Here is a 24,949-nt window from a genome sequence, read left to right on the forward strand (position 1 = left end):
GTGTCCTCTAGATAATTGAATATTCTCTCATAAATAAATCATGCATGTCAGTTCAGAGAAAGACCCAGTTGAGATTAAAGGAAGGGACAATGTACTCTGAGTTGGAGGAATTTTCCTATAAAGGAAACTCATCCATGTAGAAGGAATTATCTCCTTCAGGATTGCACAATTATTTCAGAGGTCTATGTTGTGTGTGAGGTGAGAATCACATAGGTTGTAGCTGGAGGATCCAGGAGAAACTGCACAAGGAAATAGGAGGCTTGGAGGATTGAAGGAAGGCATATGTATTGTCTATTCTGTCTATGAGCAGCAGTAAGGGATTGTACTGAGAGTTGGATAGCTTGTGAGCTAAATCTTTGTGTAATATTGAGATATTTCCACCTGTATGATAATACAAATAGCATGGTTTTTAGCTGAGGCTTTCCCCAGAGTATTCTTCTATGTTTCATGTGTGATTGAATCTTCTTCATCTGCTATATGTGTTCTATTTGATCTTGCTCAAAATAGATTAAGTTTCTGCAAGCTTGATTGTAGAAGTAGATTAAGTATATTGCTTTAGTTACATTGCATTATCAGTTTAATCTACAGTGAGAATTTCTACATTGTATCAGAGCTAGCTGATCTATAGAGAAATTTCTACAATCCTCTGTAATTCCACTATCAATTATTGTTTCTTATTTCGTTCCCATATCCGAGTTCTAGATTTTATTATGTTGAGCTTTTTAACCAGGGATGTCATCGCCAATACTTCCCTTAGGTCAGTCATCTCATACCAAGAGGATTTTACCAAGTCATTATATTCAGTATCATACATCCATGCTTTTTTAAATTTGAAAGGAATCCCCTTTAGCAGATTCTCCATCATCCACATGAGTATAATAGGTGTCTAATTAGAAATGTTTGACATGTATACCATTAACATCAAATTGTTGAGCCTCTCAATCAAATATTTTTGCACCAAGAATCTCTCGAGTCATTTCCCAACATGTTCATCTCCCACCCGTTTATTGTTCCATGTTGGAGAGAGTGGGAAAGGGAAAATTTCCACCAAATTATTATCAACAAAGAGGTTGTAAAGACGATCGGTAAGTGGATCCATATTGTTGTGTGTCCCCAAAGACTCCTCTTCCATGATAGTTGCATTCAGCTCTCCTGCCAAGATAAGTCCACTAATCTTTAGGATATTACATTCTTTTATTTGATCCTAGAAAGTCAATCGATCCTGACATAGAGCATATATGTTAAGAAGATGAATATGGCAAGGAATGCCCCTTATACACCATGAAAATAATATTCCTGCAAAAAGACTGTGCGCATGAAAATATGCATGACCAATATCCCACATAGCTATGATACCACTAGAAATACCCATTGAACTAACCCCAACAATGTGCCACGAGGGCAAATTTTTCGTGAAGTATGTTATGGCCCAATGTGCATCAACAAGAGTTTCCTGAATAAGAACAATAAAAGGTGGAGAGTATTGAAGGGATTTTTTAAGTCCCAATAGTTTGGAGTGGTTCCCCAAACCCTGAAGGTTCATAGAGAGTGTTGGGCCTCCATTTTATCTTATTTTTACTCGAAATATCTCATGTTGTTGCTTGGCTAAATTATTTTTTTCGAGAGTACTCGTTACTTCCCTTGTTTTATCAGGATCAAAACATTATTAAGAAAGGTTTGTTTATTGTAGGTTTAAAATTGATTTGATCATGCTTTTATATAGGCTATGGACTTGCATTTACCTGCCTATACCATGCAACGGATTCCTGCACCATTTTATGGTTGCCTACACTCTGAAGGATTCCTAGACTACACTCACGTTCTTGCACTAGAGGATGTGTACAGTTATGTTATACTGCTCCAATATGATTTTCCGGAATTAGAACAAGTTAAAAGCATGTTTGCCTCCAAATATAGAAGGGAATTGGCTGTTGTAGCATCAAATACCATTCTCCATGGATGACATCTCAAAGTCAATGCAAGAGATAGATTTGATGACTTGCAGCTATTTATGGACTAAGAGCTCCTCGATCCATTGTAATTATTGTATGGTGGAGGTCTTACACATGTACTTTTCCAGCATATGCGCATTCTGTTGTCTCATCCCCAACAACATTATCCTCAAGATGATATTGATATTCTGAAGTCTCTGATAAAAGTTGTTCCTCTAAGTGATACACCTGTGAGTAGTTCATCATCACGCAAAGAAGAAGAGAGCAGTCAAATCGCACTTTCCAACAATATCACCATTCCAGGAAAAGAGGAACAATTCACCTATTTCGACATTTAGTTGCAAAACTAATTTTATTCCTGGAAAATTGTTGAGATCGATGATATGGCCTCCTATATTTCAATTGGTTGATTTAAAAGCCCAAATTGTAATTCGATGCCTATATATAAGCTTAGAAATTTCCTGGAGTAGGGACTTAGTCATTCAATTAATCTGTTGATAGCATAAGCACGCACAGGCACAGAAGGAACACGCAGAAGGGAGGAGAAGCTAGTCCCAATGTAGCATCACACAGATTATAGCTTATGGATCGCTTCTCCTGCTTGCTGGAGTTAAGTGTTTGTCTGCATAATGTAAAGATTGTTTTCTAGAATTAATTGAATAATTTTCAGCCATGATCTGTCTATCTATTTGTTGCATCTAATGATTTTAATTCTTGCGTGAGCCAAGTTAAGAATGGAGGGTGCGAGCTGGATGGGTTGGCTGCCAGACCAAATCGACACCACTCTGCATCTCTTAAATTAAATAGAATTTAAATTATTATTGTGTGAAGTTTATTTAATTATTTACAGTCTCTTTCCTTCTTCAAATTGGTGTTATTTGATTTTCCGCAATGTTTTCCTTTCAACTGCAAAATTAATTTGATTTGTTGCATTAAGGATTCTTCTTGCACCCAGAATATTTCTTCATATCGAATGAGGCGAGAGATTCATATTAAATCAATTTCTTTCATAAGTTTATTGACACATTAAATTTACTTGTAATGTTTCTGATGCTTTCATGTTAATTTTACACAAAGGTAGATGCAGTAAAATTAGTGCAGGAAAAATTGCTTTGAATTTCTCTTGAATTTATTCCAGCATTTACAGTCCTTTTGATATTGTGCTAACACTACTTGGTTTCCAGTTCGGATTTCCCTTATGTTTGCCCATAATTAGGATTTCCTTTCAGTGCAGGATTGATTTTATTTCTTGCATGATTTTAATTGTCAGGATTGGTGTTTTCTCAAATTCCATTTCAAGTGCGGGATTTCATTTATTGTTGAGATTAATGCACAAGATAGACTAGAATTTGTTTTGTGGGTTGCTAGGGACTCTCTCTGGCATTTCCATTGCTGCTCCTCGAATTTCACGAACTATCGAGATTGACAAATAAATGTTGGTACATTTATATGCCTTACAATGCACCCAACAAAGAGTATATTCATCATGGGATTGCAGGAGCAGGTTGCCAAGATCTAATTTCCTGAGTATCAGAAGAGGAGATAATAGGGATGCCTAGTAATCCAACATAGTCTTTAAAAAGGTGAGATTATGGCATAAGGTGACCGCAGAAATGCCTACTATCCTTCTTATGGGTCTTGTGAACAATGATGTTAATTGTAGATCCCAGACTGATATGCGTAGAAGATCTAGGGTCATCTGCCTTATGAATGGTCAGAGATTTCAGGTCTATATCAGAATTTAGGAGGAGGAAGTGAATATCTCTCCCAATATAATTGTGGAGAGAAGATGTGGCATGGTCATCTAGGCATAATGGGGGCGGAGATAAGGCCAACTCTAATGGAGGCTTGGAAGGTGAGATTGAGGTAGCAGGTGAACATGAAGGGACTTTATTGAGGGAACTTTGCGATGTAGTTCCATTAGGAGGAGGTACTTCAGCAGGTGAGGAAATCTGAATATTGGGGGAGCTTCTTGACAGGACACAATAGGGCAAGACGAAATACCAACCAAGGGAATATGAGGCAGGGGGTCATCATTAACTAGGGACTCATCCACCCTCGCATGAGAAGGTGTGGAAGAAGAAATATTTAGAGAAGAGGATGAAACATAAATCTGAGAAGGATCGAACCAAGAAGAAGAAGTACCTTTTTTTGTGTGATGGTTACTAGCTTGAGATCAAATATGAGTAATACTCTATCGAGGAGCGTGTCTTACTGAAGAGATACAAAATGTTCTTCTCCTACCTCAACATATATTCATCAAATGTCATGTTTGATGGCAGAAAAGGCATCTAAAGGGGATGTTGGCATTATGATTCAGGTGTTGTCCTTGATGGCAAACCCATTCAGGTGATAAATCAAGAAGGACGCAGGAAATATGTTCAGAAAGTGCGTCCCCGCAGGTATACCATACAGAACCCGCGTCCAGGGACGCAGGCCAGCCGTTCAGGAGGTGCGTCCGCCCAGTGCACACATTTCAAGGCAGAGAAAAGCACGTGGGGGTTTCTTGTGTGGTATCTAGCCGACGGTTTTGTGCTTCTATGGTGTCGGCTCGTGGTATTGTTCCATGTTTTGGGGAGAAGCTTGCCTATATAAAGCGAAGGAGTTCATTTGGATTTAGCATCATCTTGGTTGAACATCTTTTGGTGAGATCTAGTCCAGATCTATGAAGGCGAATCTTCTAATGGACTGTGATCTCTATGGCGCATGATCAGATCTGTGGATCTGAGTGTTTGGGTTGGTTCTGAAGTCCTCATATCTTTTATATCTGAAGGGACGCAGGTTCAGTGAAGGGAAAGTGCGCCGGGACGCAGTACAGTAAAGGCTCAGGTGCGTCTCTGAGGCAAAGGACGCGGCGCGACTGTGTTATTGGGTGCGTCTCTGAAGCAAAAGACGCGGCGCGATAGTGTTTCTGAGTGCGCCGGTCGCAGTAAAGCATAGAGGAACAGTGCGTCGGCACGCAGAACAGTGGAAGGTAGACTGCGTCCAGTCGCAGGTCACAGAAAGAAAATATGCGTCCCTGTCTTAAGATGATCTGTTGACTGTATATTTCTGTTCATAAGGTGTTCTGGGTTATTTCTGTAATTACTGATCTGATATCTGTAGTGGACTGTATTTGTTGTATACTTGTTGATCATTTGATTCTTCATGAAAAGAAGTAGGGGGTTGTAGCTCCCTTCCAGGAGAGACTGGAAAACGAGTGAGAGTTGTAGCTCTCTGCAGGTTGCAGCCTGCGTGCTGGTAAAGGACTGCACCAGTACAAAATCATTGTAAAAAGAATTTCTTGAAAGAAGATAGAGACATATTGCAGCAGGTGGTTTTCTCCCGCATTGGGTTTCCACCTTACATCTTGTGTTCTTTGGTGTGACTGTCTATTTTCTTTATTCATGCTCATTATTTTATGGTACTGATATGCAAGAATAATTCAAAAGATCAAATAAGGAAGATTTGGTAAATTGCTAGATAATACTGATTCACCCCCCCTCTCAGTATTATTTCCAACAATTGGTATCAGAGCCGGTCCTTCAGAAAAGCTTGATCGCTTGAAGGTAGATCGTTCATCATGAGCAACTACGAGAGAGAAGCATCAATCAGGCCACCCGTCTTCGATGGGACAAACTTCAATTATTGGAAGGTAAGAGTTACTGCATATCTTCAATCTCTTGGTACAGAAGTTTGGAACATTGTAGAATCAGGCTATGCCTTTCCTTCAGCTACTCCTACAGATCCAGCTGAGAAAAAGCAGTATGAAACAAATGCAAAAGCAGTCAGTACTCTATTAGGAAGTATATCTCAAACAGAGTTCATGAAGGTCATGCACTTCAAATCAGCAAAAGAGATATGGGACAAAATGATCACTAGCTATGAAGGAGATGAACAGGTAAAAGAAGCTAAACTTCAAACTCTCAGGATTCAATATGAGACTCTCAAGATGTATAATGATGAAAGTGTGGCTAATTATTTTCTTCGGGTAGATGAGATTGTTAATTGTATGAAAAATTTGGGTGAAGAAATAAAAGAGACTATAGTAGTTCAAAAGATTCTAAGATCTTTATCCCCCAAGTTTGAATCTAAAGTATCTGCAGTAGAAGAAAAGGAAAATCTCCGTGTTCTCACTATGTCTCAGCTGCATGGAATTCTAACTGCTTATGAAATGAGAAAGGGAGGTCCATCAGACAGAAGGGAAGCTGCCTTTAAAGCATCAGGCAAAGAAGATCACTATGAAGCAAGTCATGTTCCAGAAGAAGAGGAAGAAGAATCAAATTTTGTCAGAAATCTTCAAAGAGGTTCTGGAAGGTTCAGAGGTAAGCTACCTTTCAAATGTTTTGCTTGTGGAAGAGTAGGTCATTATGCTGCAAAATGCTCTTATAAGGATAAAGGAAAGGAACCAGTTAGATGGAACAAGAAACAAAGTGCAAATAAGAAAAGCTACTACACCCATGAAGATAGTGATGGCTTATCAAACAGTGATGAAGATGAACAAGGTAACAAATATAGATTGTTAATGGCATTTGAAGATGATGATTATGAGGATGCTGTAGATGTGGATAACCTTTATGATGAAATTACTAGACTCAAGAGATGTATAGAAGAAAAGAACATGATTATTGATACTCTACAATTTCAGATTGATGAAAAAGAAAAACATCTTGAAAAATTAGAAGGTGAAATTGTTGGTCTTAGAAAAGAAATTGAGAAAACAAAAACTATTAATCTCAAGTTTGTCAAAGGATCTGAAACATTGAATGAGATTATCAGTGTGCAGCGGTCTCCACTAAATAAGACAGGTCTGGGCTATAATGGAGAAACTTCTCAAGCATCCACTTCAAAAAGTTATCTTGATGCAGCAAGAAGAAATGAGCAAGAGCACAAGGAAGATCATCAGGTAAAGCAGGGACAAACGTCAAACAGAAACTATCAGGGGCAATCCAGCTTAAGGGTGAACAAAAGCCACAACCAGCCACAGGTAAAATCTTCCCAATTTGGTTCAAGAATAGATGAAAATAGAAATTACAATCAGTTGGCTGGTAGATTCAATAATCGCAGAAACTTCTTCAATGGACAATGCTTTTCTTGCCATAACTTTGGTCACAAAGCAGCTCAATGTGTTGCGTATAAAACAATCATGACTAGGGAAGCTCAAAAGCAAAGAAGTATGACAGGGATTACAAAAAGGACCTATAACAATTTTTCAGCTCTTGAAAATGAAGTTGAATGCTCTATTTGCAATAATTTTGGACATGAAGATTTTGAATGCAGAAGCAGGTTTCCGGAAAGAAAGGTACAAGAACAAAAAAGGGAACAAACCTCAGGCACCAAAACATGGAAAATAAAGGAACCTCAAACAGAAAGATGTGGGATAGCATTCTATGCAGAAGGACAAGAAAATCTATGGTACATTGACAGTGGATGTTCAAAGCATATGACAGGTGATAAAGAAAAACTTGAATCTTATTCTAATTTAGAAAAGGGAAAGAAAGTCTCTTTTGGAAATGATACTCCTGCAACTATAAAAGGAAAAGGTATTGCTCCTTTAAAAGAAGATGTTAAGGCTGGAAATGTTTTGTTTGTTGATGGACTAAAGCATAATCTTCTAAGTGTAAGCCAGATGTGTGATCAAAGAACCGAGGTTATATTCAGATCAAATGGGTGTCTTGTTCGTGATCTTGATACAGGTAAAACAGTTCTCAAAGGTAAAAGAACTCCAAATAATCTATACATATTTGATGAAGGACAACAACAATGCTATCTAAGCAAGGATGAAGAGCACTGGTTATGGCATCGAAGGTTGGGACATCTAAGCTTCTCACAAATAAGGAAAGCTTGCAAATATCAGGCAGTTCGCGATCTTCCAGATATCAAAATTCCTGACAACACCATATGCAGATCATGTCAGTTTGGAAAACAGACCAGAACTAACTTTCCAGAGAAAGAAGGATCAGCCAGCATGCCTCTTGAGCTAGTACATACAGATGTATGTGGACCATTCAGAAAAAGAACACCTAGAGGAGAGGAATACTTGATATTATTTATTGACGATTTCTCCAGGTTTGTTTGGTTAGGTCTTATGAAGCACAAAGATGAAGCATTCGAAAAATTCAAAACCTTCAAAGCCTTGGCTGAAAATGAATCAGGTCACAAAATTAAGTGCCTCAGATCTGACAGAGGTGGGGAATTTACTTCAAATGAATTTTTCGATTTCTGTGATGAACATGGGATAAGGAGAGAATTCTCTACAGCTAGAACGCCTCAGCAAAATGGAGTTGTTGAAAGAATGAACAGAACAATCCAACAAATGGCTCGTGCTATGCTTGATGAATCAGGAACCCCCGCAACCTTCTGGGGTGAGGCTGCACATACTGCGGTTATTATTCTCAACAAGACAAATGTCCGGGTGAACAGCACTCAAACCCCTCATGAGCTCTGGAGTGGTAAAACTCCTTCGGTAAAGCACTTCAAAATATTTGGGAGCAAATGCTATATCAAGAATACTGAGGAGCAGCTTGGCAAACTTGATCCTAGAGCAGATGAAGGCATTCTTCTTGGCTATTCTCCACATAGCAAAGCATACAAATGCTACAATAAAAGACTTGGCAGAATTGTTGACAGCATTGATGTAGTGGTTGATGAAAAGGGATATATTCCTAGGCAAATACATCGTGAAGACATCGAAGAAGATGAGAGCTACCCTCAAAGACAGAATGATGAAGAAGAAGAACCTCAAGAAGAATCTCAAGAAGAACCTCACGAAGAAGCAGAAGAACGGACAAGAATAGAAGAAAAGACTCCATCCAGATATGTTCAGAAGAACCATCCAGAATCTCAGATCATGGGACAAAAAGAAGCAGGTATACAAACTAGAAGAACAGTTGCAGAAGCTTCAAGCTATTTGGCATTACTTTCCTCCACCGAACCACAAAATGTGAAAGAGGCATGCAAAGATGAATGTTGGGTGAAAGCAATGGATGAAGAACTTGAGCAAATCGAAAAGAACAACACTTGGGAGCTGGTTCCTAGACCAAAAGATAAGAATGTTATTGGAACAAAATGGGTCTTCAAAAATAAATTGAATGAAAATGGAGAAGTAATTAGAAACAAAGCCAGACTCGTCTGTAAAGGGTATGCGCAGCAAGAAGGAATAGACTTTGAAGAAACTTTTGCTCCTGTTGCAAGACTTGAGGCCATCCGAATGTTCCTTGCTCTCTCAAGTTTTCAGAACTTCAAAGTATTTCAAATGGATGTGAAATCAGCCTTTTTGAATGGAGACTTGGAAGAAGAAGTGTACATTGAACAGCCAGATGGTTTCATTCTTGGAAATGATCCAAATCTTGTATGCCGATTGAAAAAGGCTCTCTATGGTCTCAAACAAGCTCCAAGGGCTTGGTACTACCGGTTGGACAAATATCTTCATCAACAAGGTTTCTTAAAAGGTTCAGCAGATAGTAATCTGTATATAAAAGTTGAAAATGACAAATTACTAATACTTGTTGTGTATGTAGATGACATTATTTTTGGCAGCAATGAAGAAGCTATGAGTCAAAGCTTTGCCTCAGTCATGCAGAAAGAATTTGAAATGTCCTTGCTAGGAGAACTGACATATTTCCTTGGTTTGCAAATCCAACAGAAGGAAGGAGGAATCTTTTTATCTCAAACCAAATATCTCAAGCAGATTTTGAAGAAATATGGCATGGAAGATGCAAAACCAGTATGTACACCCATGGTCACAGGATGTAGTCTCAGTGCAAATGATGAATCTGCAGCAGTACATCAACCAACCTACAGATCTATGATTGGAAGTTTACTATATTTGACAGGTACCCGACCAGACATCATGCATGCAGTTGGAATAGTTGGAAGATTTCAGGCAAATCCGAAGGAGACTCATCTTCAAGCAGTGAAGAGAATTTTCAAATATCTTCAAGGGACTCAAAATTATGGCTTATGGTATCCTAGAGATACAGATCTTACTCTTCATGCCTATACAGATGCAGATTGGGCCGGAAGCGTGGATGACAGGAAAAGCACAAGTGGTGGTGCGTTCTTTATGGGTCCCAGACTGGTCTCTTGGTTCAGCAAGAAACAGAGTTCAATTGCCTTGTCTACAGCTGAAGCAGAATATGTTGCTGCTGCATCTTGTTGCACCCAACTCCTTTGGATGATGCAGAATTTGCAGGATTATCAAATCACTTGTACTCCTCCAATCCCTATCTTATGTGACAACACAAGTGCAATCAGCATCTCAAAGAATCCGGTTATGCATTCAAAAACCAAGCACATACCAATCAAGTACCACTTTCTCCGGGAACAAGTACTTGAACAGAAGGTCAAGTTGGAGTATGTTCCTTCTAAGGAACAAGTTGCTGATATTTTCACCAAACCGTTGCCCAGGGACACTTTTGAATACCTCAGGCAAAAGTTGGGGGTTGTTGATGCATCATCTTACTGTTGATCATCTTCCTATTGGTGGTATAGGCTCAGGGGGAGCACATAATGCATTGTTGGCATTATGGAGAAGGAGATCTTGGAAATAGCTGCAATATGTCTCTATCTCCTTCATGATGGATTTCTGGTTACAGATCTGGAGATGCATAAGCATAGGGGGAGCATACCCTTTGCCCTTGATGTCAAAGGGGGAGAATGAAGCTGAAGATTATGTGGTTGCCATCAAGTCCAAAGGGGGAGATTGTTGGCATTATGATTCAGGTGTTGTCCTTGATGGCAAACCCATTCAGGTGATAAATCAAGAAGGACGCAGGAAATATGTTCAGAAAGTGCGTCCCCGCAGGTATACCATACAGAACCCGCGTCCAGGGACGCAGGCCAGCCGTTCAGGAGGTGCGTCCGCCCAGTGCACACATTTCAAGGCAGAGAAAAGCACGTGGGGGTTTCTTGTGTGGTATCTAGCCGACGGTTTTGTGCTTCTATGGTGTCGGCTCGTGGTATTGTTCCATGTTTTGGGGAGAAGCTTGCCTATATAAAGCGAAGGAGTTCATTTGGATTTAGCATCATCTTGGTTGAACATCTTTTGGTGAGATCTAGTCCAGATCTATGAAGGCGAATCTTCTAATGGACTGTGATCTCTATGGCGCATGATCAGATCTGTGGATCTGAGTGTTTGGGTTGGTTCTGAAGTCCTCATATCTTTTATATCTGAAGGGACGCAGGTTCAGTGAAGGGAAAGTGCGCCGGGACGCAGTACAGTAAAGGCTCAGGTGCGTCTCTGAGGCAAAGGACGCGGCGCGACTGTGTTATTGGGTGCGTCTCTGAAGCAAAAGACGCGGCGCGATAGTGTTTCTGAGTGCGCCGGTCGCAGTAAAGCATAGAGGAACAGTGCGTCGGCACGCAGAACAGTGGAAGGTAGACTGCGTCCAGTCGCAGGTCACAGAAAGAAAATATGCGTCCCTGTCTTAAGATGATCTGTTGACTGTATATTTCTGTTCATAAGGTGTTCTGGGTTATTTCTGTAATTACTGATCTGATATCTGTAGTGGACTGTATCTGTTGTATACTTGTTGATCATTTGATTCTTCATGAAAAGAAGTAGGGGGTTGTAGCTCCCTTCCAGGAGAGACTGGAAAACGAGTGAGAGTTGTAGCTCTCTGCAGGTTGCAGCCTGCGTGCTGGTAAAGGACTGCACCAGTACAAAATCATTGTAAAAAGAATTTCTTGAAAGAAGATAGAGACATATTGCAGCAGGTGGTTTTCTCCCGCATTGGGTTTCCACCTTACATCTTGTGTTCTTTGGTGTGACTGTCTATTTTCTTTATTCATGCTCATTATTTTATGGTACTGATATGCAAGAATAATTCAAAAGATCAAATAAGGAAGATTTGGTAAATTGCTAGATAATACTGATTCACCCCCCCTCTCAGTATTATTTCCAACAGGGGATGCCTCAATAATCCATTCATTGTCGAATCCACGACAAACCCCAAGCCAAGTCGAGATTTTCTGGGAGTCCTCAAGAGAAACGAACTTCTACCAAGATCGAGGCTACTCATTTGTCCTATGCCCCCATAACCTTATGATATATATATAAATTGGAAAATAGAGTTCCCTATTTTCATCAAAGCCTGCTTGGTCCAGAATTCCAGCGGAAGCCCAGGCAATTTAACCCATACAATTTAATTTTTGGGCATATCGAGCTACAAATTGAATCTGATGTACCACTTGTGTCATTGCATGAAGCTTCTACCTCTTACCCAGGGGGTCTTCAAAATTTTCTCAGCATCCTCCATGTGTAAAAAATGTATGTTGAACCATACATTAAGAGATAACATCATTAATAAGTATAACATTTATACTTTATATTAAATTATTTTTATTATAATATTATAATTTATTATAATTTATTTAATATAGTAAATTTATAGGTAATATAATTTGGAGTTATCAAATATCATTTCATTTAATGGATATTTATAATATCTTATTTTGTATAGATATATTTTATGCATGAAAATACATTTATATAAAAAAACAAAATGAGTGACATTGTCACCACTTGGATTTGACTCTTGTTTATTTTAATAATACTTAAGAAGTTTTAAATAAATTTAATAATAATCAATTTATTGATTTTTTTTTTAATAGTTTTATATTAAAAGTTTTGATTCATTTCAAAAATTTTAAAATAGTCAAAATTTTGAAAAAATAAATATATCAAATTGCTTTTTAAATCTATAGTCATTTAATGAAATATCATGAAAGATATTCTCCACAAAAGACATCACATTCTCCTAAACTCTTCTCTTTACAACAAACTATTTATTTCATGTCATATGAAAAGTATTCTCTTTGTGATATGTCACATACTACTCAAGTTTTTAAGAAATCTATGACATAGTGTAGATCTCACACAAATAGTAAATATGAATGACAAATATCAAACCAAATATTTTATGAAATTGAAGCAACATAAGCCCTATAATGCATTAAATTTTCTTAGGGCAACATTGTTCTTTGCTATGATAGTTGCGTTTCATCATAAATAAATTATGTTTTCCCCATATCATCATTACATTATTCAAATCTACACCATTATATATCAGCATATGCAATTACATAGAAAGAAACAACATCACCATCATCATCAATGCAACAGAATATAAAAGGAACAGTAGAAGAAAGCATGCACACACATAGAGACACCAAGATTGGTCCAAGACTAGGGCAAAACCCACTATGGGGAAAACCCTTGCAAATCTTCTTCTTCTTAGATCGTCATCAAATGATGCAGAAAAAGAGAGTACAATGATCCATAACTTTATCTATGCAGCAAAAAAAAATGATATCTATGAAATAGATCTAATCATGCTAGGAATCAGAACCCTCATATTGATGGTTGTAATGTTTTGTCACAAACTAATGTCAATTGTTGTGACTCTGTCGAACATTGTTGAGTACTGAGCCACAGTCAATGACCCCAATACATATATTTGCATTGGAAACTAACAAATTAGATCTATAGATCTATAGATCTGTATAAAAATAGAGAATAAACCAGATCTACTAGATCACTGAAGTCAACTGAAGCCAATATATCAAACCCTAGCTCTAAAGTCAGGTTGCTCTCATCCAAACTATTTATGTGAAACCAAAACTCTCGGGTTCCTCTCTCAAATACTATATGTGAGCGATTGTGACTACAGAGTCACTCTCAGGAAGCCTTCATGCATGTGACTGTGGCATAATAATCCTAAAACCTAGAGTCACTCCCTTACTGTTGTTGTGCGAGTGATCCTGATGTCCTAGTCACTCCCACGACTACTCTATGCGAGCGATCGAGGACCGGAACTTTCCGATCTACCTTTGAAGCCATAGTCACTCACGTAAGCCTCTATGCCAGTGACCAAGAGTATATATTCACTCTCATAGGCTTGTGTTACAGTGACCAGGAACCAGAATACCCTGTTATGTACTAGCGACTAAGATCCAGGAGACCCTAACCCAGAGCAAACCTTTTGCCTGTAATTTCGAACCCTTGAGTGAACTCCTTCCATCGAACTTGTGCGAACCAAAACAAAAGAGAAGAGAAGATGTGTCCAAATGATCTTGAGGTATCTTTTATTTATAGTATTTCCTGACTCAGGGTTCAATTGGGGTTAAGACAGACCCAAGCAGTTACTCATGTCGTTAGGGCTGGCCCATTCCATAATACATGTGTGAATAAAATAATTCATAACTCAACTTCTGCTTAACCAAATTGGGTGATATTTAGTTCAATTTTGGTCCTCTTGAAAATAGGAATCTAATGAAATCATTATATCAGTCATTTGAGTTGTCCAAGGTGGAATTTTACTGTAGTTTAAAAAATTAACACTCCCTCTCAACTAGGGAGAATTCGACCAGCCAATATCTGTTTGTCGATCAATATACCATTCTGGAATCACGTATCATCAAAGATCATATATGTCATGTAGTCATCATGTCATGTCCATATTAAGTGTCTCATCATCACAAATCATCATTATACATATAAATCTATCCTTTGTGTATTCCTTCTTATCTCTTGATTGTTCCTGCTTGTATGTTGGACATTCTCCGATCTAGAAGAAGAAGAATTTATTACTGGAGGGGAGATCAAGCTACCACCTTCTATCCATTAGGCTACTATATGGAATCTCTGTCGGCGGGCTACTACCCAAAATATCATCATGAATCATCATCAAAGAGCATATCATCATAGAGTACATCTCAACCTGGAATCACATTGAGGAGTAATAACTTCCACCCATACCAAGAAATAGGATAACTCATCACATAGCAGAGTAAACCCTTGACCCTGGATCACACAGGGGAGTACACCCTTGACCCTGGAATTTCAATGGGGAACTTTACCCTCAACCTGAAATTTCATCCGGGAGCTTTACCCTCAACTCGAAATCCTATTGCCTACTGATATTCGCATCGATGACCCGTAATAGTCATGTGGTAGAACACCTACATCATAATCACCTTGGGTAGTACTCCCCAATCGCACCCTCAAATCGTTGGCCAGACTAGGAGTAATATTCCAAACAAGACCTGCCTGTGGGTATAATGCCAACTAGGGTATACTTTGCAAAGACTAGATAGGGGAGTAAAACCCTCAACCCTATGGGTAATAGATAGGGGTAACACCCTATTCTCGAGAGTCCCCTCAACCCCAAGATCCATTATCCCTCAATTCTTCACCCTGCGATCTCAAATAGGGGGGAAGAGTTGGCTTAGTGTCCTCGATCAACTCTGCCCTCATCATTTTTGAATTTAGTATCTGCTTATCTCAATAGCAGTTGTTTCCTTATTCATACAGAACATAAAATCAGGTATCATGTCAAATCATGAATAAACATATAAATCACAAAAGGATACCATAATCATCCTCCCTCTCAATGAGGTGCCAACCACAAGCCTAGGCTTGTTTTGAATAGCTGTACTGTATCAATATATGAGAGTATCTCAGTCCTAGCTATAAATATGGGACTTACTACCAATCAGATCATCACAATATATCCATGGTATCCATGTCATATCTAGATCATGCTTAGACAACTCTTTAAGGAGCTTTTGTATACTGCCTCACAAATAGCCATGCTAGCAACATCATGATCAACCTCGGTCATGCTATGGACCCCTCATCCAAGATATCATGGCAGATCGCATACTAAAACAACATTCAAATGTTCTTATCAACAATAATATCAAATATCATAAATACATCTATTCAAACACATATCATAGGAGAAATATCTCAATCTCAAAAATAGAACACCTCATGCAAATATTTCAAAGCATGCTCGGTGACAACTCTATGTGAATGAATTAGCTCAATCATGAATTTATTTAGGACCTCATACACATCAATGCTTCAAAAAAATGTCAGATGTCATGTTAAGTTCAACAACATCTTGAACTACAAATCGGAGTATCCAAGGATTTACAATTTCATTATTGAAAACATTTTCCAATAGCTTTTAAATATGAAATTTCTTTCCAAAATTCTAGAAATTGATTCATCATGCCATAATACATCATTTTGGGTTTCATAAGCCATCTCCCTCTACTCTAGATCATCATGGGTTCATCACTTGCCACAAGTAGATCATCAGGATATAAAGCCATAATCAATATCAAAGCCATACCTTAGAACTTATCATCCTAACTTCATTAGATAATGATCAAATCTAAACATATCTAGATAGAAATTCTCTAAGAATAATGCCTTGCTAAGCGAACATAATCATCCTTACATAACTCAATGTTGTACCATCAACAACAAAGTCAACTCATTAGATTTTAGAAGCCAGATCACGACCATTATCAAATTCCTCATTATCATAGTATTAATACTTTCAACCAGGAGACAAGTGGAGCTCATATCAAATCATGACTTCATCATGCCAACAAGTCATGCATTATCAATCCAAACTTGATTAAGCCATTCGCATAATCATAATACAAGTCATCCTATCACTAGATGCAAATGTATACATCAAGGATGAGTCATGCAGGTTCCATTTTTCATGCCAAATCACAACTATCATTCTTTCAACCATTGTGATAAGAACAAGGCCAATATTTGAATACCCACATAAGTCATCATGCCCACATAGCATTGATATCACGACAAATCAATAATTGTCAAATTATATTACCAGACATCATGTCAAGTCCAAATTACTATTGTAGAGATATCTATAGTCAAAGCACATCTCAATCATCAATTCAAATTTATTGTCAAGAATAATCTCAAAACACTTTTCATATATACCAGTAATGCCAAATCATGCCAACCTCTTGTAGCACAAACATAGTGACATATCTATATGTATGTCCCATCACCTTCAAACACAAGTTCAGTCTGCATGTTAATGTTATGGAAAACATTCAACCTTTTCCTATTAGCATATCTTGTTGTTATATGCAATACATCTGTGGTCTTGATATTTTCCAGGTGACCATTTGATTTCATGCACAATACTTCATTATATGATCAACAATTTATCTCAAAAACTTCAGAAATCACTTAATAATGACATACTATGTTAGGGACATCATGATTTAAAGCTCAAACAACTTCAGAAAGCTTCAGATGATGGTCAACAATAGTCAAACCTTTGGTCAGTCCCTTCAGGTTAGCATGAGAGAGACTTTAGTTGCTTGGATGTTGTCTAGGCCTTAGCATGTGTGCCTCTAGGGATGAAACCTCCTAGATCTATTACTGTGATCAAGGCATAAACCCTAATTTCTGTAAGGGCTTCAGATCTAACAATTTGCTGCAAATCAATACTTTCGCATGCACATAAATCATACTTCATCGACATAGAAAACAAATAGTTATAAGGGTAAGAATCTTGAGAAAATATTCTCCCTCTGACTGGGGATCTACATCATTCATATTCATTCTTGTAAGCAACCTTTCTCTACTTGAGTCATGCAACAAAATATATGTTGTATCATAAGCATATGGCTATCAACAACATGACATCAATCTTTCATCAAGGTTAGAATCAAAGTAGTAGACACATGCAACATCATATCTCAAAGATTATGAACACACTAGCATTTTCTATCAAATCACTCCATCAAGTTATTGCATCCAGTTTAACCATATGCCATCAAGTCAATACCATAGGCAATAAGAGATCTGGAATATCAATATTACACTTATACCTCTCACATCAAGATTTCCATGCTCTTCATGACCAATGAGATCCGATTAGGTCATTCAATAAATCTTTATCAAAACAACAATAATGTCAATTGCTCTTTCCATATGCTTTCATAATGATTTTCACAAGCATTACCAACAGAGTCATGTATAAAATTCAATGAACTATCCTTCTATATGAAATCCATCATGACAAGTATCATGAGTATCATTTTCTAGAGACAAGGTGCTAGCCTTCTTTATAGGATCAAGATATCCAACAGATAGATCATAGATGTTAGCCAAACATCAAGTGTATCAATGTATCAATATTAGATAGCCTCATAAAATTCAATAAGATCAAAAATTTTTAACACTAGGTGCATTTTTTCATCATAGGAAACATAGATCCAAGTCACTTTCATATGCATGTATGATCTACTAAAGAAAGAGGTATTCTCATCATACCTTAGAGCTTACCAAACCAATAGCTAAAACACAACATACCATGCATATCTTGTAGTATTCAAATACCTGAGCACCTACTTATTCATAGGCCGCTTGAAGCACTTTTTCATATTTTCATCAAGTACCTCTTTATTTCTTTCCATATCTGCATCTCAAAGTGATCCTCAATAAGGATCTACACATCTCATCTCATCAAGGAGGTTAGAAACATCCATATACTTCAAATACATATGAAGGAAGTACGAACAATAAACATAATCATCATATCCATAAGTCTAACAAGTAAATAGCATCATAAGTCAAGAAATACTTATCTTTAATGAGAGGTGATCCTCTCCCTCTTGAACCAGTCTTGAAGAACCATCAATGTCCATGGTCCATCTACCAATGTTGTCTTCACGTATCAAACCAGATCTGATAGGGATTATCCCATCTAGGGCTTCATCGAATATTCATCAAGTGCTTGAGCATGGACCATGCTAGAATTTCTCAAGTCTTTGCTATAAACCAAGGTTTTCTCTTCAACCCTAACCTCATAGAAACCATCAAACCCTAATAATCAAGTTATCTATGGTTTTCTTCAAACCTTAGAATTCTTTTAGGTCTCCACCATCCTCTTCCTGCTTCCATCAATGGTGTCATCAGCGGGGTGATTTCCATGGATTTTCTTCAGCCCAACTCTAACACCATGTTAAATTTTCTTAGGGTGACATTATTCTTTGCTATGGTAGCTGCATTTCATCATAAATGCATTCAGTTTACCCAATATCATCATTACATTATTTAGATCTACACCATTATATATCAGCATATGCAATTACATAGAAAGAAACAACATCACCATCATCATCAATGCAACAAATATAAAAGGAACAATAGAAGAAAGCATGCACACACATAGAGACACCAGGATTGGTTTAAGACCAGGGAAAAACCCACTATGGGGAAAACACTTGCAAATATTCTTCTTCTTAGATCGTCATCAAATTATGCAGTAAAAGAGAGTACAGTGATCCATAACTTTATCTATGCAGCAAAACAATAATGATATCTATGAAACAAATCTAATCATGCTAGGAATCAGAACCCTCATACTGATGGTTGTAATGTGTTGTCACAAACTGGTGTCAAATGTTGTATACTATTGTCACTATGTTGAACGCTGCTGAGTACTGACATGGAACATTCTCTTTAAAATAAGACATGAAATGATTATCACAAGTAACAAATTCAAACCTTATCTTCGTTTAATTATCTGACCGATGAGAGTGGCAAATATGTCAAATTCTCCCCCCGAGCCAGTTTCTTCTCAGAACAATAGTTTGAAAGTGACCTAACAAGGTCTTCTCAATGGCTTCAAGATTGTACAAGTCCAGCCAAAGAACCCACATACTTATAAGTTTGTCTCAGTGTTTCCATTGGTCACCAACAAGTTCGGGAATACCCTTAACGGGCAACGTCCTGCCATACCTTTAACAACGTCTTATTTTAGGTTCAACATCTTAAATCTTCAGCCCCTCTCTTGGATCTCCTCTAGCCAGGTACCAAGTCTTCAAGGTTTCCTCAGGTTTTCTTCCCTTTCACCCTCTTGGCTCCCTAGTCCCAGGTGTGATTATTTATCTCTAGGGAGAGGAATAATTGTTTTATAAGTGTCTGGTAAATGAAACCCTCTTTTAGCACTTTTCACGTGATTTTATGGACGTCCATGGTTTATATTATTTATATAAAATAAATAAATTCAATTACATAAAATTACATTTATGTTTTTCCATCCACTTAGGCTTTTATCTGGCCCACAATTTACCAAGTCATTTGCGGTAAAACCAAACATTCACGGATTTTATTGAGGGTTGTTGCATTACCTATGTAAATCTACATTTTAGTTAAGAAAATACATAGGTACGTGATCCCAATGAAGTTTTTGATTTTAAAAAATATAAATTTTAATAATCGCACCAAGAGGCCCTCTACAACCGAGTATAAGGGTAGATATCAAGCGTAAATGTTTAACATTAAACATTTAACAAATTTAATCTACTTAAATGTCGGCCCTAATTAAAAATTGATATGGGGGTAGTTGTGTAGGTTAAATGTTTAACATTTAACATCTATATATTTGCTCAATTAAAAAATAATAAAAGGTTTAAATTAATATAAAGTTGGGTATGGTGGAGATGTTGTAGTGTAACATTTAAATCTCAATTAATAATAAAAAGTCAAAAGTAATAAAAATAATAAAATTCAATTTGTTATACTATAATTTTGTTTTGCGGGTCAACTTAGATGGTGAGAAGTAACTCCTTTAAGTATATTTTTTACATCTTATTCCTATCCATTTTTTATGCAAAGGATTTCTTAAATTACAAATATATTGGTAGAGCAGACATGGACAAATTACACAAAAAAATAATTTGTATATTGCAATCAAAGCCAAATTACAAGCCACATAAATAGTGCTCATGAGATCCAACAGATTCCAAACAAGAAATTTTTTGTTGAGAAAATCTCTCGACAAATTCCAACAACCAAGAAACCTAATCTATCAATTTACTAATGTAAGCATTATTTCCAAGTTCCCCCTTTAATGCTTACATTTACATCATTACAAAGATTATTACAAAAATGACAAATTACAATTCACATGTCACATATGTCCGATTGGTCTTCCTCGACACTTATCCCCACTCTGAAGTCTCCAGACAATGCTCTTTTCACCACCACAATATTTGAGCTTCCCATTCAACTCATTTAAGACATAATTATCTCTGATCATGTTTGATTAAATTTGTATAATTGAGGCTTCTCGATCTCCTAAAGGACAATCTCGATACTGGACTGTATCCAGCAGTCAATTATGCAACTAGCCTTTCTACACACATGGATCTCATAACATAACATGTAACTGATAATGTTGAAGCACGAAGTGCAACAAGATCCATCAATATATAACAGATTCATACAAGTAACTTAGCAATGCGTTCTCTCGACACTGAAGAACAAAGAGAACCACTAATTTAATTATATTTCATTGTTCATCAATCGATTCTTCTCTTTTACAAACAAAATGAAAATTACACACATCTCACAACAACAAAATAAATAATCATAAAACTAAAACTATCCACCCTATTAGAAGTACCATGGTATCATGATCATCCATCACCATCACCCTCTAGACAAAGTTTCTATTGCTAAGACCCTATCCAAAATAAAATAAAATCTGAAGTTAAATCTTCATATAATGACAACAGGTATCTCGAAATCCAAGGAGAATATGCACAATTTAATTAGTACTGTAAGGGTTCTCAAGTAACAAAGGAACGCTAGCTTCGAAGCAGGTGCAAAACAATTGTGGAATTTGCGTAATTCTATTCTCTGCAACATGTTGAAATGGATGCAGTTTCAAAAACGGATTAAAAGCCCTGGTAGGTTCGTTGACAATAAGAGGTGGGCGACAGATTGGATTTCCCTTTAATGCCCTAAATAAATTCTGAATGCAGCATATAGAAAGGTGCCTGATTTCTTTTTTTTTTTTTATCCGGGAACTCATGTTATTTGACAAATCAGAATATTTGTCCCCGAAGAAATCAAGGGAGGATCTCACCATACTAATTCGGCAAACTCCAGTTGTTCGAGGTGACATTTTCTGCTGCAAATCATCAATGATGCATTTGGGAGTGCTCGAATGTGCGACGATCTCAAGGCCAATTCCATATTTGGGAAACAAAGTGGCATGGATTGTTTCCCCCTGTGTAGTCGATCCCAAATATCTTTCAGTGTTTTTCCATCGTCCAAAGGATGACAATGTCGAATCCTCTCACTTCAGCTTCACATTGTGCAGTATAGAAGAAAGAAAAGACGAAGATGATGAAGGGCATCCTCTCTTCTAAAAATTTCCTCCTCCAATGATAAAATTTAGAGCTGGATTTATATTTAATTGAGTCCTTGAATAAATCAAAGCCACAGGGGACCTTGTTGAATTGTTGTATTCAAAAAACCGTAGTTCCATTAGATGCATTCAAATTTATTACAGGCAGTACATGAACGTCTAAATCGACGTCGAAGGGATTTTGGCTTCCATTGCAGAGAATCATACCTACTCCCCCTACCGCACAAACCACTTCACCTTTCTCAGTATTTTTGTTGGTACCGTTGAGGCAAGCAACTATCTTTCCTTTAACATTTCTAGGATCTAGAGCTCCCAGGAATAACAATTCTCCAGCAGTTTCATTTGCATTTGGAGCTCTGACATCCACTAATGATGCAAGAGGGTATAGTCATGACAAGAAAAATGGAGAAGCTGCAATAGAACCTTCTTAATCTTATATTGGAATTCGACACCCACCCTCTCGATGTTCAAACAACCAACCCAATTGTCCTAGATGATTCTCCTTTACACCGCATCAGCGACAGAAATCGCACAGAAATCATGCATACAAACAAACCTACACTAATATATATACAATGAATCAATCCTCATATTTATTTTACCTTCCTGGGCATTCCCTCAAGGGAATCAGACCCATACAAGCTCTAATATCAACAAAGAAATTGGTAGATACTACATTGATAGATTATACACAAAAATAATTTGTGTTGTAATCAAAGCCAAATTACAAGCCACATAAATAGTGCTCATGAGATCCAACAAATTCCAAACAAGAAATTAGTTTTTGAGAAAATATGTCAACAAATTCCAACAACCAAGCAACCTAATCTATCAATTTACTAATGTAAGAATTATTTCTAAGTAAATTATGGTGGGAAGCAGTGTTAGATATGCTATTTGCATGAGTATAAGTTATTTTCAAGTATTTTATTTTTGGATGGTTTTCCTACAAAGCTTAAGAAAAAAATTCACTAAACAAATATCTATAAATCATGCATGAATATTGCAACAATATCCATAAATTATGGCATAAAATATGTAAGTTAGTGTTGACGGTGTTGGACTGGGCAACATTCAAGGGATCGCCCCCATATGAAGTCCCAACTAGACCTCACACCATTTGGTGTGGGAGTTCCATCCAGTATGATTGCCCGGCTGCCATTGTCTTAATGATTTTCCATAACTCTTTCTTGTTAGACCAGGAGAGTGCTTCTCTTTGTCTTTGAGAAGTGAGGTTCACGTGCCTGGTGAGTGTAAGTGTACTTGTGTCAATGGTTCTTTCACTGTGAGGCAAAGAAGGTGAAGGCAAGTTCCAGGTTGAAAGGGATTAGTCCCAAGTTGGCTTGTGTGAAGTAGGAAAGTGTTCCCTCTGTGGACAGAGGCAACCCCTCTAGCCCTAGAGTGGGTCTGGTCACAGCAAAACAAAACAACTATCGATTTCCTTAAAAAGTCATCGTTGGAGGCCTATCTCAAACCGGTGTTTGGTGGAGCTTCCATTGCGCTGCTCCAGCTTCCGTTTCTTTCTCCTCAGTGAGTAATCAACCTAAAACACCACATGAAAACAACAAAGAACGTAACCGAGAACAACAATGATCTATTTACTTGTAAAGTCAAGGAGTCACAAGTTATCAAGTAGATTATACACAAGACATAGGAAATCATTATTGCTTGTATTAAAAATGAATCAAGAGAAAACTTACAACCACGCCTTGACGTCGCAAGTCTTCTCAGAGGGTCTAGTCGGTATGTTCCTTCAAGCATTCACTCTTAAGAATGAGTCTCCCAATAGGATAATAGCTCTCTCTCACTATCAAGCCCTCATACAAAGCTAAGATACTCCACAACCTCTTATCAAACTATTAGCAATTCCACACTTGTCACACCCACACCAAATCTATCTACTTAGCTTCAAACCAAACTCAAAAGAACTAGCAAGAACTAATTCCGGAACTAGGAACTAAGAACTAGCTTATCATAGCAATGGTGAGTGATTTTATAGGAGGAGGAGCCTCCATGAAATGAGGGAGAGGGAGCTTATCCTCGAGGGAGGTTGCACAAGAGGTGGAACAACCATCCCAAAGGAGGAAAGAAGACCCAAACTAACCCAACAACCAGCTCTAGAAACACCCAGAAGGCCGACTATTTGAACTAATTCGCCAAATCTGGATCGTCGTAGGTCATGAACCAGGGATCAGCGACGACATCGCAAGCCAGTAATGCATTCATACCAATCGTCGCAATACATAACTGGAAGCTTTGAACCGAGCCCTAAAATTCGACCGTCGCGCAAAACACATGTACACCTGCGACGGTGTCGCAATGAGACTGTTCATGACAAGGGATCGTCACACATTTTAATGGCTTACTCGCGACGATGCAGAAACTTAGGGAATAAGGGTCAATCTTCAGCATCAGAGAGAACTGCTTAATCTTCTTATATGAGTGGGAAGATATGGATATGTGTATTGGATACATTGACATAGTAAAGGGACTGAGATGAGAACAAAGACAAATTATTGTGTAACAGATGCCCCCAAAAGCATGAAGCCTGAGAGAGTGGGAGGGGTGAAATGCTTTACGAAAACATGACCGAACTGGAACACCACCACGAAGAACCTGCAGGTGCAAGTACCACTGATATCTCTGATAGTGAAAATACATGTAGTATAGGCATGGGCGCAACCATCCAAAAGACATATGAGACTTGGTCTGTGGTATGGATGCAACCACCCATTCGATAAGACCATTTTAATGATAAAAGGTATGGTCGCAACCATCCATAAAGACTCAGGTATGGTCGCATCCATCCAATCAAAGAGTCATGTATATAATCACGAACCAATGCACGTAGCCCGAACATATGTAATATGTGCCTGGGGTCTTGAAACCATAACTGGTGATAATACAATTTCTAGCATGCAAACAAATGTGCTGAAGTCGAGCATGATAGAAAATCACTTGATTACCGGTCAATGATTAAAACCATTAACAAGCACGAGAGAAACTACC

Source organism: Pinus tabuliformis, chromosome 5_2, assembly GCF_031772625.1.
Source record: "Pinus tabuliformis cultivar Carrire ecotype Pingquan chromosome 5_2, CPIR1, whole genome shotgun sequence".
Classification (NCBI taxonomy): Eukaryota; Viridiplantae; Streptophyta; class Pinopsida; order Pinales; family Pinaceae; genus Pinus; species Pinus tabuliformis.